The 17544-nt window shown below is 35.7% G+C and overlaps 1 protein-coding gene and 1 pseudogene across 1 annotated transcript in view; both read left to right on the forward strand.

The window, feature by feature from the left end:
- The window catches only part of ELAVL2 (ELAV like RNA binding protein 2), a 557044-nt gene that overhangs the window by 524069 nt on the left and 15431 nt on the right, over window positions 1–17544 (forward strand). The window lies entirely within an intron of this gene.
- LOC143656413 (RNA transcription, translation and transport factor protein pseudogene) lies at window positions 11265–15110 on the forward strand (annotated as a pseudogene).

A 17544-nucleotide genomic window follows, 5' to 3' on the forward strand; every position in this document is an offset into this window, starting at 1 on the left:
TAATTATATTGTTCAAATATCTTGCACCCTTCTGATTTTGTCTTCTTATAATTGCAGTTGCTGACATATGTATGTTAAAATCTCCGGTTGTGATTGTATATTTACTGATTTTTTCCTTTTAATTCTGTATATTTTTGCTTAATATATTTCAAGACTACATATTAAACGAAAAAAGTTTGGAACTGCTTAAACCCTAAAAAATTTTCCACTTTATCTCCAATAATAATTTTTACCTTACAAAGTACGTCTTGGATGCTAATATAACTGTACCGGCTCTCTTTTGACTAATGATTGTATAGTATATAGAGCTTTCCTTTCAAAATTTGTATATTTTTAGATCTCTAAAATGTTTCTTCTGTAGGAAGCAATTGTTGCTTTCTTTTGAAAATTTAGTTTAAACCCTCTTTGATAAACTTTGCCTTTTGTTTGGAGCATTTCGTTCATTTACAAATAATGTGATCACAAATGTAGTTTAAATCTGTCATCTTATTTTCTCTTTTCATGCCTTCTTTTGAGTTGGTAATTTTTATTCCAATTTTCTGCCCATTATCTTTGATTTAACACTTTTTTCTATTATTTCAATAGTTGCATTAGTTATAGCCAAATACTTAGCTTATTAAAATCTACTTCAAATTAGTACTTTTATATTTATGCAGAAAATGTAAGGACTGAGAATGCAATAATTTTGTTTGCTATCTTGCAGATTTATATTCTTCTGTTATTGTTCATTTTATTTATTTATATGTTTTAACCAAAATTTTTATCATTATTGATGCTGTAATGGGTTTTTTTATATTTACAGATATGAGTCAATTAGATTTATCCTTTTCATGCTCCAATGTCTGGTAGTTCTATGATCTGGATCCCGTTACGTGTGTTTTACTATTTTTCTGTACTTTCTATTTTTGTATTATTATATTATCTTTCTTCATACCCTTGATTATTCATATAGTGTGCTGGAGATTGTATATTAAGATAAGCTGAGACAATTTTAAGCCTATGCTTATGTTTTCTTTCATTAAGGAAATTTTAGTTAGAGGTAAAGAGAACTAAGCAATTAGTCCTTATTTCAAGTAGGAATTTAAATGATTCTTATCTTGGCTATAGTTCTTTGATTGTCTATTTTATTTCAATTACTCCTGGATCTAGAGTTAGCTCACTCGATTCCTAATCCAAAGCATGGGGTTTTACCAGCCAGTTTACATTCCTCTGTGTGCTCTGAACCTATAGTCTTTTGGCCACTCACCCCAAAATACGACCAACCTACTGAGCTTCTTAGTCTCATCTCCAATTGGCAGATGCCTCTTTGAGAAAAAATGGGGCCAAAAGTCTGGTTTACTTCTCCTTATATCTTGGCCCCATAATGCCTCACTACCTTTGTAGTTCACTAATATCTTTGAAAAGTCCAGATTCTTTGGTGATTCTCAATGAAAGCATTGTTTCATTTTACCTTCTAAAAATTTAGAGGATGCAGCCTACTTTGTTTCTTCTACCCTTTTCCAATTAAAAAAAATTGAAATCTAGAACTTTCCATTAATAAGAGAAGAATTTTAGAGTGTGCTCACATTTCTCAGTCTTATCTCTCATCCTATTGTGCTTATAATGATGATTCTTTTATTGTGGTAAATACATATAATGCAAAGTTTCTCATTTTAACTGTTTTTAAGTGTACAATTCAGTGTCATTAATTGCATTCAAAATGTTGTGCAACCATCACTGCTATTTCCAATTGTTTTTATCACTTCAAACCAAAAATCTGTAGCCATTAAGCAATAATTCTCCATTCCTCCTCCCAGGCCCCTGGTAACCTCTAATTTACTCTCTGTCTCTATGGGTTTTCCTACTCTAGATATTTTGTGTGAATGGAATCATATAACACTTGTCCTTATGTCTGTCTTATTCCACTTAGCATACTGTTTTCAAGGTTCATCTATATCATAGCATGTATCATAACTTCATTCCTATTTTGTGGCTGACTAATACTCCATTGCATGTGTACACCACGTTCTCCATTCCCCTGTTGATGGACACTTTGGTAGTTTCCACCTTTTGGCTATTATGAATAATGCTGCTAGGAACACTGGTAAACAAGTATCTGTTTGAGTCCCTGTTTTCAATTCTTTTGTGCATGTACCTGGGAGTGGAGTTGCTGGGTAAATGGTAGTTCTATGTTTAACTTCTTGAGGAATTGTCAAATTGGTTTTCACAGTATCTGCACTATTTTACATTTTCATCAGCAATGCCAGAGAGTTCCAATTTCTCTACATCCTTTCCAACACTTACATCCCTTTATTTATTTATTTTTTATTAACGACATCCTAGCAGTTATAAAAGATGATAATTTTTTAAATTTGGGGTTATTATGAATGTATTTTCTATTTTTCTTTCCTTTCATCTTAGCTATGTTGAAAAGACCACAGGAAACATTGTATAGATGTTCATTCATTTTTCTGCCGTATATCATTTGGAGCATATTTACTTTCCTTCTTTCTTAAATATTCATCCAAGACTGTTTTACAAGTGGACCTTTATGTGGCAAAATTTTTATGGCGGAAAATATATTTTATTATCCCCTCAGCTCCATTTTAATGACATTTTGACCAGATACAAAACTCTTAGTTCATAGCTCTTTATTTTCAATACTTTGAAAATATTACCCCATTGTCTTGTGTCCAGTGATCTGAGCTTGGTTCCTTCATATGCTTTCATTCTTGAAATTAAGATAATTGTAAATTTTGTCATTGACACTCTTATATTTTCTATACTCTAATTGTAAGTTTTTCTTATATCTACTCTGGCATTCCATATGCCCATTTAATCTATCATAAATATTTTTATGCCCATTTAATCTATCTTAAACATTTTTTATTATAAGAAATGTATTGCCATTATTTTTCAGCTATTTCCTTTTTTCTATTTATTTAATCTTTCTTTTTTGGAATGCCTATCTTCTGGATACTAGAATTTTTACTTTTATCTGCCTCATTTCATATGTATTTTCATATCATCTATTTCTTTTTCTTTCATTCTTTTCTTTTTTTGAGAAATTTTTGATATTATCTTCAGATTACTTATTTATTCCTTATTTGTGACATTTTGTTATTTATCCCATCTATTGTATTACTCTTTCCATACTATTTTTATGTCTATTATTTATACCTTATCCTTTAAAACTATTTTATTGTTCTTTCATAATTTTAATATCTTCTCACAAGTTTAGCATGCTTATTAAGGACATTTAAAATTAAGATCTACCTGTTCTAATTTCTGCCTTTAATGGAATCTCTATGACCTATGCTAGTCAATTCTTCTCTTTTCCTCAGCTTCTTAGTAATAAAGTGCTTTTTCCATTGTTCTCCTTGACTGCTTCCTCTGAAGACTTTTGCACAATAGGTCTTGGTTACTGTCGTGGAAACAAGGACTATTTATCCCATGACAATGGTGAAGGAGAGGCAAGAAAGAATGCCAACAACCTCTTTCTTATTTTGTCCTCCAACAACCACGCTGGGTGGCCTCTGCTTTACCCAGATTCACTACTTCAGATAAACCCATTAAAGCCAGTACAGAAGATCCCTCCTGCCACCCACCCCCAAAAGGCTTCCTGTTTTATTAAACTTTCTCCTTATCTTAGGTTTTCCTTCTTTCTATATTTCTTTTGTATTTGACCTTGGGGACTGGAGCCAGGAATCTTGTTACTTCAACATTTTGGTAGACGCAAACCTCCAGATGTCTGAAACCCAATCAATCAATGTTTCTATTTCCTTCAGCTTTTCCTGTACTTATACTCTTCTTTCTCCCTTATTTCTTCATCATCTTTACATGCCTCTTCTGTTCCCTCATTAAGCCTCCCTCGCCTACATGCTTGAATTTTCTTTCTCTTTTTTTTTGTCTCATTCTTATATCTTTTTCCTATATCTCCCTCTGATGTCTACTTTTTTGTTTCCTGTTCTATTTTCCAATATCTGATTCTTCTTTTAATCAGTTCTATTCGGTGCTAGGCTCCTTCGTGTCTCTGTACAGTCTTGTTTCTCATTCCTTATTTTTTTCTTTCTTTTCCTCCTGTTCCAACATTCTTTCCTTCCCATTTCATTCTTTATTCTTTCTTCTGATCTCATGCAGTGCTTATTGACTCCACATTTCTAAGATACCTTTGTGATATAAGATTAGCCAAAGTTTAATAAAGGTTTTGTATCAAAATTTACTTGACTGAGTCCCTTATGGGTAAAACTTAGGTTTAGCTTGTTGCTACCTCTCTAGTGTTCCTGTGTCTACCAAATGTTTAACGTAGAGTACATGATTGATACTGACATGTTGAATAAACAACAAAAATATGAATGAATGAAAAGAAGGTATGTTTAGCAGTGAAGAAGTGACTGATGATTTTTAAACAATTTATTCTAGTAAGTTTTATATAACTAAAATTTCCCCATTTAACCATTATTATATACACAATTGAGAGGTGTTAAGTACACTCACAATATTGTGCTATCATCACTACCATATGAAAGTCTCTTGAATAAGACACTTATAAGTGATCACTTTCCTTAAGTTTTAACTGGTTTCTAAACACTTTTTTTTCTGCACATGATACTCACCTTTGAGGCATTTTGCTAAGTATCTGTAAATGGATGGAAGTATGCTGTGATTTCAGTTTGTGTGGATACCTCAAACCCTAATTCATTCTCTTCTGTGTGAGCTGTTATTTCTTTTTTTTTGCCTAAAAGAGCCCCCAAAATGATGTACTATAGTAGATACAATAAAATAAGACCCTTGGATGTGGGTAAGAAGTTTTTACCTAAGGAGATATCACAACACATCAGTCCCCAGGGAGGGCTGGTTCCTTTGCCTCCTAACTGATATGCACTGACTGTCAGATTTTTTTTAGTGCTTATGATAGTGAATGTATGATATGCCGCACCCTGTCAGCTTGTTCTGTACTCTGTAGAATAGTTGATCTTGAAATGTCATTTTTTCTCATTTTCTCCCTTGTTTTGTTACGTCAGTATTGATTTATTTTATGCTTTTGACACTCCAAAATTAAAAAAAAAAAGATTCAGTCTCAGAAACTTTAAATTCATAAATGGACTGTTGTAAGTAAAGGGGAACAATAATATATGCATTTGCCTGTCTTCTTTTCCCTTCTCATCTTCTTTCCTCTTTTCTCCTTTCCTTCCCCCACCCAAGCATAAACAGCTGCATCTGTATTTCATCCATGTTAAATCCAAATTTTCTCAGAGATTCACAATTTAAATTGCTAATTATAATGCCATCATCTAATGCTCCCATGTGGCATAGATTCCATTTCCAAGATAGGAGGATTGTGCTTACTTTGAACGTAGTTCTAATGAATGAGGACCTGCAAAATTAGTTTGATGATCACTGTGTCCTCCTCAAGTTTACCTGTAGTATAAGACCATTTATGGTCTTTTGGATGTACATCCAAGCACATCTGTGTAGCTTCATCTTCATGTTAAGAGAGATTCGTTAATTAAACATCAAGGGCACCTTTGCAGGATTAGTGACTGACCAGTTCTCTGTTTTCAAAGAGCCAGCCAAAAGTGAAATCCATGTTTAGTGCACAGATTCTGAGTCAGGAAAACCTACACTTGATTCAGGGGCTACTGCTAGTTTGCTGGTTGATCTTGGGTGAATTGGAATGGGTCTCAGTTTCAGGGTTTTATTTTTGTTTTAATCTTTAATATAGGGTAAAATTATCTCAGAATTGTGAAGATTGTATATTCAAAAATGCATAAAGTTTGTAGCCCAGAGTAAAGGTTCAGTGTGTGGCTACCCTGACAACCCTTGTTGATGGTTTATCATTATTAAATAGTTGGCGTTTGGTGCCAATTAAGGCAAATAAGCCTGAGTACTAACTTAAATCCAGACTCAAGTTCATTGAAGAAAAGAAAGATTTGAGAAACTGGTGTCAGATAATGCTCCCCTCCAGCTACATTGATCATTTTTATTTATTTCAGGATGGGCAATGATTATCAGGGAAAAGCACACTAGATATGCATCCAGCTTGTCTACTGAAGGAGATGAAAGCAAACCTGTTGTAATTCATAAAAGATTTTATGTTCTATTTCATATAATTTTGAAATTAGTTTCATTAAAAATTATCTACAATGAAGCAAAAACACAGAAAATTGGTCATAGGCAAATTTTTTACTGAGTTTCATTTGCTCTGTATTTTCTCTTATTTTTCTTAGTGGAAAAAAGGAATATTCCACTATCCAAAGAAATCACATATTGTTGTAAATCTTCTCCTTTGAAAAAATTAATTTTTTCAAAATACGTACTGTCTAGAGCTTCACGTTAGACTAACTTTTTCTTTTCTATTAAATACATTTGCTTAACAGTAAAACAATCATATATTATAGTTTCAAAATTGGCAATCAACTGTAGATGTTGCTTTGTGGTCTGTTTTATTTAGCCAACAATATATCATGGATATCTTCAAAATGATTATATATTCTTCTAGGACACCATTACTAATGGCCTCAATGGTAGCCCGTTGCATGACTATGCCATAATTCCAGTTGGTGCATTCCTGATGCAAAAATATTGGGGATATTGTAAATGGAGTCATTTGGAGTAATTTATTCAGGTCTACATTTCTTCTGTGTTTCTCAACTTGATTTATTTGCAGCCCAGAAAAATGGAACACATTATGCTTTGCTCTGAGTGGATTGAGGATAATCTTCTTATACTCAAGTCCAAAATAATGTGTTTATGTGTGTATGTGTCAGTGTGTACTTATACGTGCCCCAGGGATGGGGTGGAGCAGGTGAGGTTGGGGGTAGTTTGAGACCATACTCAAAAATGATATAGATAAGCTCAAGGTTATATCTTTGCTAATCCTTTCCAAGATTCTAATTGCATCAATACAGTTCCAGGTTGAAATCTTTCAGTGAAATAGTGAAAATGCTTGGCTGTGGCCTTTTGTCATGAAGAATTTTTAGAAAGGAAAGATAAAAAGATAAAGGAACTCTGAGTTAGAGAGTAACTTCTTATAAAGTTTTTATTATGTGGAAAAGGAAGTTATATTCAGCCCCCAAATCATTTTTCTCTACTAGAAAATGGGAACTGTGCCTGCTCTCCTCTATTTTAAATGCATAGAGATAGCACTTGCTTACCTTCTGGAGGCTGTTAACAACCAGAAGCATAATCTCTATATAAACACAATGAATGCTATAGATTCCACAGTCCTTTTCTTTGGCATTTTCATCACATTTTCTCCTTGGCATTGAAACATTATCATACATGAAAGCAAAAAGGGTGCAGGTTTTTCCTTTTCTTTTTCTTCCTCCTTTTAGATCAGCTTTAAAAAATCAGAGAGGAAAAGTTTTTTTGTTCTCAGGTACAATGGCATCCAAGAGTGTACAACTTTTCTCCTTTAATCACCTTTTCTTTGTCTGAGAGTTCGTGACTAACATTCCCAGCCAAGAGCTTCCACTTGCTCATCATTCTCTAAGCCCCGAGCAACAATCAGTGTGTACTCATGTGGCAAAGCCTTGGCCTTTTCTATCAATTCTCTTGACAAGAATGTTGTCAAGTCTCGTTTGTTCTTTTCTGAGCTGATGAACTTATTTCAAGAGGCTGGTAGTTATACTTCACATCTGTCTTGATGTAACGGTGAGCCTGGAGGCTCTGTATCTTCTGTGGTTTTCGAAGAGCCTTTGCAGAAATTGTGTGAGATGTGCTTTGATGACTGCAAGCACAGGGAACCCATTCTCCATTGTCCAAGTAGCTCACAAAGACCTTGTGTGTGGAATGGGGGACCTAACTTATCTCGCCATTTTAAAAAACGTATCTTTATATCTATATCTCTATCTCTATCTATCTATCTATCATCTATCTATCTATCTATCTATCTATCTATCTATCTATCTATCTATCTATCTATATCTATCTATCTATCATCTATCTATCTATCTATCATCTATCTACCTATCTATCTATGTATCTTTATCATATATATAATTTATCTATTTAGGTGAGAGGATAACATGGAAAAGAGAGAAGAGAAATGATTTTTTTTCATGTCCATGCATAGATAGCCCTACTCTTAGATGGATGATATGTCACAGGCTCACTAACTTGTCGCCAACTAAAAATGCTAAAATTCTGTAAAATTGTAGCCTCCAATGATGGAATTAAAATAGTTCTACCATTAGGCATTTATGCAGGGATGCCAGTATACTAGAAATCATTGTAGGTGAATAAGATCTTGAGTTCACTGGTTTCTAGTTTCTTATGATTTGGTAAAATGCAAAAAATAAATACCAGACAATGTTAGGGTAAAAGTGTGAATGCTATGATGAAGGAATATGTGGAGGAGAGGCACTTAATCCAATCTAGAGACTAGAGAAAGACACCCCACTTCCCTTTTTGCTTCTGTGATTTTCAATTTTAGTGTAAGAATCTATCTACTCATTTTGATGTGGCTATATTGAACTTACATCTTCCTATCTTAATACAATATTTATTACTCAAAAGAACCCATCAGGAGTGGGTGATTGAGAGGCAATTTATGTTGTTGAGAGCACAGGCCTTAGTCTCATGAGTTCACATTCTCTCATTTATTAGATCTGTGACTGGGTTAGTTACCTAACTTCACATTTTCCTAATCTACTAAGGATCAAATTAGCTTCTGCACAGGGTCATGGGGTATAGATTAAGCTCCAAGTAGAGTGTTTACATATATTGAGGAATCGCTGCTACAGCTTTAGTTTTCACTTGTGAAGGGAAGTTATCATTTGAATTTCAGAGGAGTGATTCCTACTTAGACCATATTCTGCATTCAAATAGTATATATTTTTTTCCTTTTTTATGTTCATCCTTATTTCTACAACTCACCTATTTAAGAATCTCTTCTGTACCTCAAGTGGTTCCATTGTGTTTTCTAATCTGTATTCAAGTAGGAGAAATATACTGTTGACTCTGCTTCTCTAAAATAGCCAGCATAATGTAGTTATGAGAGGAAGCAGCTCTCACTACCTGGAGAAAGGATGTGACTAGTAAGGACCCTACATACTTAGGTTAGAAATTCGTTGTATGCAGTACCCACAACAAGATCCTGGATAAAAGGATGAAATTAAGACCATTGATCTTGAGGGGTTGGTAATTGATGGAAGGTAAGAATAAAATCTCCCCAAAAGTGATGATGTTGCAAAGCTGTAGTGGTCCATGTCAGACCCAGTTGGAATCTTATCTCTGCTGCGTAGTCACTCTGTCTTTGGAGAAATATAAACATTTTTTGCTTAATGAATAAACACCATTGAAAGTTGTATTTAGGATTAAATAAAATAACATGTATGAAAAGTCATACGCTTATTAGCCACTGCTTCAATCCTGCTGTCACGAGCAGCATTGTCACCTTGGTCTAGTCACTGACAGCTCCGCCCCTGAGATTTCTCATCTGGAAAGTGAATGATTTGGTCTGGAATGAACTTGAGAGTTCTTTCCAGCTTGGGTTTTATATGTGGATCCTAAATATTGAGCTTAAGGCACTTATAATATCATTGATTACATTTTAATTAATCCTATTTTGAATCCATGATGCATATTTACACATTTAAATGCATACCAGGGCAGCCCTGATTCAAATGAAAATAAACAAAAACGCAGTGCCAATATTTTTTTAAATTCCAATTTGATGCTATTTCCTGCGCTGGGTTTTTGATCTATTTGCAATTCTAAAGCATTAGTGGCTAAGGATCACAGCTCACTTTTAAATGCCCTTTTAATGTGTGTATAAGACATATTGACTTGTGCTGTACTTTCTATGCACTGTAACAATTCATTGCAGAGTTAATTAGTTAGTGCTTATTTCATCCTACCTGTGCCATCTCATTTTCTCTTTACCTTTAAAAGAGTGGAAGAGCAAAAAGGGACTGTGGGTGGCTTTTTTCCCCCAGCATTTTATTTAAAAATCTGTGAATGTTGTTAGACAATCATTAGGCTAATAAATTAACTAAAAATAATTAAAATGCTTGTCTTCTTTCCTTTCCCAAAAGAAAAAAAAAGAAGGAATTAAGGAAAGAAAGGAAGTAGGAGGGCAGAGCAAGAGAGAAAGAAAAGGGATTCTTCCTCTTTGAAATCTGGGAACTTTGGGAATTGGATAAGAATAAGAATCATGATCCGTTTGATTTCTTTATCTGCAATTTAAAATTAAAAATCTTCTCCAGATCTATTTCATGCCAGTAGCTCTTCCTTTATTTTCTAACTAACAGAACTAGAGTTTAAAGATGAATGTATATAGGGGGGTGCAAGGATAGTTCAGTGGTAGAATTCTCTCCTGCCATGTGGGAGACCCGAGTCTGATTCCCAACCCATGCACTTCCCTAAAACAAATAAACAAAAGAAAGAACAAACAAACAAAAATTCAACAAATGGTGCTGCAATAGCAGGATACTCACATGGAAAAAGAATGAAATGTGACCCCCGCCATATAGCATACAAAGAAAAGAAAAAATGCATGGAAAGATATGGTATGAGATAGATATGGAGAAGTGTTCTACACCAGTGTGGAGATTTCAGAGTGATTTTGTATTGTCAGTACATTTTGACTTTCTAGTATATCTCATTCCAGATCTTCAACATTGAACCGTATGTGCTTGGCTCTCACAGGTTGTCAAGGAAGGAGCAAATTACCTGCAACTTCAAAAGCTTTATCCTATTGGTGAAAAAAGTACTAATATTTAAATGCAAAATAGTATTAAGTATTATAAAGAAATCGCACAAACTGTAGAATCTTACGGATCTGCATTTCTGCTCTGGTTCTTGTATTTTTTTGTGTTGCTTGGAGCAGGTCACGAATTTTCTAAGCCTCAATTTCCTTTTCTGTAAAGGGGAAGCTTTGTCCTCTGCAGATTATTTTAAAGGTGAAAAATCATGTATGTAAATCCCCTAACACTTTGCCAGGCACATGGTAAGCACTCAAAAACTGGTAGTGTTGTTAGCAATTATCTGGTAATCACTATTGTCATTATGTAATTTGAACCTTTTGGGTTAAAATAATACCTAAAAACGCAAAGAACTGACTGTCATTAGTAGTAAAATTTGTACGTAGAGAACCAACTAAGGCTCAGAGGGGCCCTAAGGAGGCTTAATTTTAAGAAGCTTACTCAAATAGCCAGATCTGTAAAGAAATCCACATTTCCTAATCCTAAATGTCCTACTCTCAACAAATCCTGACCTTTGAATACACCAAACCTGGTTATATTAGTAGCCTTTAAAAAGATACAATTTCTTAACTGTCAATGATAAAGGCTAGTGCCTTCTCCTTGCCATACCGCAGAGCCAAAAACATTGGCATTGACTTGATATTGCTTTTTCCAAGATCTGGAAAAGATATGCAGAATGAAGGAGTATTTTATCCCAAGTTTTCATGGAGGTAATTAATGGAAAAAACCATAAGTGTGTATTCTGTTCTTCTCAGCTCACTTCAGGTACTATGAAGAAATCATTTTCAAGTATTCTTGGGGGAAGTGAAATACAAGTGGTACCAGAATTAAAGGCCGTAGCAAATAGAATCATGTTATGACTCTAGGGTACTAATTTAACAAATTATATTTTGCATTTGAGATGTTCTAGCCTCTGTCCTCCCATTCTCCCCTCCTGCCTCCCTCCCGTCTGTCTATCAGTATTTGCACATTAGAGTTTCTTCAAGGTTCTGGAGATCCCATGATGAATATGGCAGCATCATGCCCTGGAGAAAGTCATCGTCTTTTGAATGAGACAAATATCAGACCACTACTATGTTGTGCTAGTGTTAAGTCATCAGTAAGCATTGTGTGACAAGGAAGCATACAGGTGAAACAGCTCATTCATGCATGCATGTGAAACAGCTAATTCATGTACCTGCTCACTTGCCAACTGACTTTATAGGCAGTGCATACTTCCTTGCCTCTTGAATTTGGATTTAGACTTGTGATTTACTTTTGGTAAGAGAATGAGCTAAAGGAGTTAATATTCTGCTTCCATGCCTCAGCCTTAAGAGGTCTCACATGTTTCTGTTACTCACATAGACCTCCACCATCCCTTGAAAAATGCATGCCCCAGTTATCTGGTTGATCTCAGGGAGAAGATGAGACATACATGAAAAAGTTTAGCCCAAATCAGTAGAACTTCACAGCTAAGCCCAGCCTAGATCAGCCGATACCCACTTAGCCACATATTCATGAGCTGAATAAAATGATTGTTTTATGCTCTAAGATTTTGTGACTGTTTGTTACTTAGCATTATTGTATCAATAATTGACTGATATAATCAGTGAATTAAGGAGATAGTGTATGGGTTAGAAAGACACCATAGATGAGAAGACAGGGTAGAGAGGAAGGGACTGAAGAATGTTTGCATTCATTTTTGCAAGGGTGTTGAATGGGTCAAGAACCCATTTGGACTTTGGCCAAATATTACACCTAAAGTGATAAAAAATAAGCTTCACAGCAATGTCAGATGAAGGACTCCTTTACATGTTACTTAAAAAAATAAAAGATGCAAGCCATATGCCTATAAGGTAAGCAGTGATCAGAAAGGAGAGAAACTTGCCCAGTCTTCAGGTAAGATCTAACTTGCCCGGTCTTCAGGTAAGATCTGGAAGAACTTTGGGAGAGGATCTGAGTTAGGTAAAGAATGAACTCAGAGAATGGTTGTAGGTTGTGTTTAATACTAATTTTACTGAGCCTATGAATGTATAGATTTTCTGTAGACCTTACAGCATCTCCCAGTGACAGGGTAAAAATCTAGATATACATGCCATTTCCACATCTCTTCTTCCTGCAGCTTCTTCCTGCATGGTAAGAGGCCCCAGAATGGGGCAATAATAGAACATATACTCTTGGCATGGGGATTTTATAATTGGCTTGGGTTGCAAAATATTGTGGCAGTTTCCTCTTTGCTCTGCCTTTTTACTCCCCCAAGGAGACTACATAATGACCAAAAATGTTAGGGAAGGTAGAATGGGTTGTCAAAAACCCTATATGCATTCCTTTACTTATTGTTTAAATTCCAACTGTCAGCTTTACTTGAAGCTTTTCATAATCTTGCCTTTCTACGATGTCCCCTAGCATTTTACCCTACCTCCTTTAAAGCATTTCTCACTTTCCATGCTGTGCCATGCCTTTCCTCCCCTTACTGACTGATGACTCCTAGAGAGCAGAGACCAGCTTTGCCTCCACATATGGTTTGCATCCCTGGCATAGTGTTTTGTTTGGTATGTGTGATCAATTAATATTGAAATGTGATGTAGTTTGGCTGTCCCACTACGAAAGCCTCAGTGGACCCACATGCTGCAAAACTACACCTTTATTTTATTTCCTAGCTAAGTTGGGGAAGCATTGTTTTCTACCATTTGTGGAACACTTTTGCCGGAGAGAGCAGGATAACTAAATCAAAGTATAATTTCAGTTCTGATTCAATTTGGGCTCCCTTCCTGCTTGTAGACTCAGTTCAAATTCATTCTGTATACTGTTTCTTCAAAAATTTGGACTTGATTTAACACATTCTAAAGTAAGAGAGGCAAAAACTGCAATTTCTCATCATAGAGGAAAACACAAACCAGTGAAGACTTGATAATTTGCCCCGTGAAAAGAAGATGCCTGTTATGGAAACCAAAACTAAGTGTGAAGAATCTAACATTTAATTCCTTAAAGGAAGGCTATACTTGCTATTGCTGGCAAAATTATCCAGACATGAGGAGTTGTGACATATTGCATCAAAATGTATATTAACGCCCTTTTATATCCATACACAAGGACATTTAAATAAAGCCAGTCATTCACAAAGGAAGATTCTTTGCAAAATCATATATTTCTATTAATTTTGCATTAAAATTTCAGAAACATTTTGGATTAATTTAAAAACATTTTCAATGCATTTTGATACTTTAGTATAATTCTACTGTAAAATCTGAAGCAATCCTCCTCAAAATTTCAGGAACATAAGCTTCAAGTGTAATGCTTATTACAAATGCAAATTTCCAGATCATGCTCCAGAGACTCTGCATCTGCCCAGGAATTGACATTTTAAGAACAAATGCAGGTGATTCTTCTGTAGGTGGTCCATGAACCACATTTTGAGACATACTGAATTCCCTGCAATACATATGAACAAAATTAAAGCCACTTGGATTTACCAAAAGGAAACGATTATTTATTAAATGTTTGCTCCACATCTATAGTAGTGGCTACTAGTTAAAATGACTACCTGCAAAAGGAATAAAAACGTGATCAGTCAGGAGCATCTTTGGGCTCCATTACAAATAGATCAAAAAGGGGCAAGTCGCTCTCCCGGCTGAGACCCAGGGGACCAGAGCGAGAAGCTGGGACCATGTCCTGATGCAAGCTGATGGCCCAGGATACCACAACCCTGCCGCTTCCACTGCAAAGATGAAACAGAATCTAGACACTTTATTGTTTGGCTTGAAGATAAAAAATCAGACACTATAAAACTGAAGACAGAGGTAATTTAAGAAACATCTGCAGCAGTGACTGGCCCAAGTTCTTTGAAATGTATCTCAGAAATGTTAACTTTCCTTTCAAGATGCAGTATCAACAAGAAGCAATTGACTGGCTACTTGGGTTAGCTCTTAGACTTGAATATGGAGATAATGCTGAAAAAATATGAAGATTTGGTACCTGCTAATGCAAAAAAATGCTGACAGTACAACTAAAATGTAAGACATTGATCAATTTGGATGACAGTACAACTAAAATGTAAGACATTGATCAATTTGAATGTAAATAATCCTGATTTTAAAGCTGGTATAAAGGCTTTGGCTATCATTCTTCATAGTTAAATTCATGTTGATTACCTGGTGATGTTGAAAGCAATTTGCATTTTGGTTCTGGAGCACCTGATGCGGAATGCAGGTGCTAAAGCAAATCAAACAAAGGAGGGCTTGCCTATTGCTAAGGACAAGCATATTCTTGATTTTGACACAGGACGTGCAGTTCTCAGTGAAACTGCTCAGTTTTTTTCTGTGATTGCTGCATATAGAAGAGCTCAGAAAGCTACAGACAAAAATTAGTGACACCATAGTAGCTGTTGAGGCAATTATTGCTGGCCCAAAGGCAGACCACAGACTTGGAAAAGGTGGAAGATGAATGTTGTAGGATTTCAATTTCTCACCTGCTTACTGCACTTGGGAACCATGTATACTTCAGGCATGTGTTTGGAAATTAAATGTCATGCTTTCAAGGGAAGAGTCCCAGAAAATTGACTTTGTTCTAAGAGATTTACCATCATTTGATTTTTTTCTTTAATAAAGTTGGGGAAAATGGAAAAAGTAAAGAGTGGCAAGTAGGCGCCTATCATCCACCTCCCCATCAATCATTTACTGATAAGATTTGATTAGATCAGTTTTACTTTAATCTATTTTTACATAAGCTCCACTATATAAAAAGGAAATCTTTCCTACTGAAAGTTTGCTTTAAAAAGGATGTAATATAACAGCATATTTACTTTATTGTTTGAAGTTGTGATTATTATATGAAAGCAATAGAAAACATTCCTGTATTTAACCTAATAAATGGAACCATTTGTAAATTTTGTACTTTTTATTCATTTACTCCTTATTTTTGTTAAAAGCAAAGCCTGATAGACTATCTCAACATTTAAATTCCAAGTTTTATTTCAATGCTTTTTTTTTCATAAAAACATGTATCAAAAGTATATTGGGGGCGGGCCGCGGTGGCTCAGCGGGCAAGAGTGCTTGCCTGCCGTGCCGGAGGACCCCGGTTCGATTCCCGGCCCCAGCCCATGTAAAAAACAAACAAACAAACAAAATATAATAAAAACAAGAAAATGTTTAAAAATGTTTCCCTTTCTTCCTCCCTTCCTTCCTTCCATCCTTCCTTCCTTCTCTGTCTTTCCTTCCTTAAAAAAAAAAAAAAAAAAAAAAAAAAAGTATATTGGGAGGGCGGGCCATGGTGGCTTAGTGGCAGAGTTTTTGCCTGCCAGGCTGGAGACCTGGGTTTGATTCCCGGTGCCTGCCCATGAAAAAAAAAAAAGTATATTGGGAAAAAAAAAGGGCAGGCCCTGGTGGCTCAGCAGGCAGATTTCTTGCCTGCCATGCTGGCGACCTGGGTTCAGGTTCAATTCCTCATGCCTGACCATGCAAAAAAAAGAAAAAAAAACCACTATATTGGGGTGCACAGGTGGTTCAGTGGTAGAATGCTCACCTTCCATGCAGAAGACCCAGGGTCAATTCCTGGACCATGAATCCCACCGCAATCCCCCCCAAAAGTATATTGGAAACCACATACTTGACAGGAGTTTAGTATGCAACATATATAAAGGAATCTGACAACTCAACAACAAAAAGACAAACACCCCTGTATTACTTAGGGTTCTCTAGAGAAATAGAATCAACAGGGAACACTTGCAAATTTATAAAAGTGTCTCATGTGACTGCAGGAACGCAGAGTCCAAAATCCACAGGGTAGGCTGCGAAGCCCAAGACTCCGATGGATGGCCTGGATGAACTCCACAGGAAAGGCTCACCAGCCAAAGCAGGAATGGAACCTGTCTCCTCTGAGTCCTCCTTAAAAGGCTTCCCATGATTAGATTTAGCATCACTAATTGCAGAAGACACTCCCCTTTGGCTGATTACAAATGGAATCAGCTGTGGATGCAGCTGACGTGATCATGACCTAATCCTGTGAAATGTCCTCATTGCAACAGACAGGCCAGCGCTTGCCCAATCAGATAAACAGGTACCACAACTTGGCCAAGTTGACATGTGTCTCTAACCATGACAACCCCAATTAAAGAAAATGGGCACAAGATTTGAATAGATATTTCTCCAAAGAATGTACAAATAACCAAAAAGTATGTGAAAAGATGCTCAACATCATTTGCATTTAGGGAAATTCAAATCAAAACCACAGAGATAACATTTCACATGCAGCAGAATGGCTATTATTTAAAAAAGTAATTAAAATATTGGAGAGGATGTGGAGAAATATGAATACATTCATTGCTGGTGAGAAAGTAAAATGGTGCCACTGCTGTAGAAGGTAGTATGACAGGTAATCGGAATGTCGAGTATAGAATTACCATGTGATGTATCAATCCCACTTCTAGGCATGTAACAAAGAGAGCTGAAAGAAGAGACTTAGGCAAATAATTGCACACCAATGTTTATAGTGGTATTATTCACAATTGTCAAAAGATGCAAGCCACCTGAGGGTCCATCGATGAACTAATAAATAAAATGTGATATGTACATACAATGGAATGTTATTCAACCATAAAAGGAATGAAGTCCTGATACATATGACAATATGGATGAATCTTGAAGACATCGCGTTGTGTGAAATAAGCCAGACACAGAAGGATGAATAGTGTGTGATCTCACTGACATGAAAGAATTAAAATAGGCAAAATCATAGAGTCAGAAACTAGAATACAGTTACCAGGGGCCAGGATGTGCATGGGGTGTGTGGAGTTAATGCTTATGTTGTTCAGAGTTTCTATTTGGGGTGACGGGAAGTTTGGGGGATGGCTGGTGGTGATGGTAGCATACAAATTGTGAAC

This window comes from Tamandua tetradactyla, chromosome 2, assembly GCF_023851605.1.
Source record: "Tamandua tetradactyla isolate mTamTet1 chromosome 2, mTamTet1.pri, whole genome shotgun sequence".
Lineage (NCBI taxonomy): Eukaryota > Metazoa > Chordata > Mammalia > Pilosa > Myrmecophagidae > Tamandua > Tamandua tetradactyla.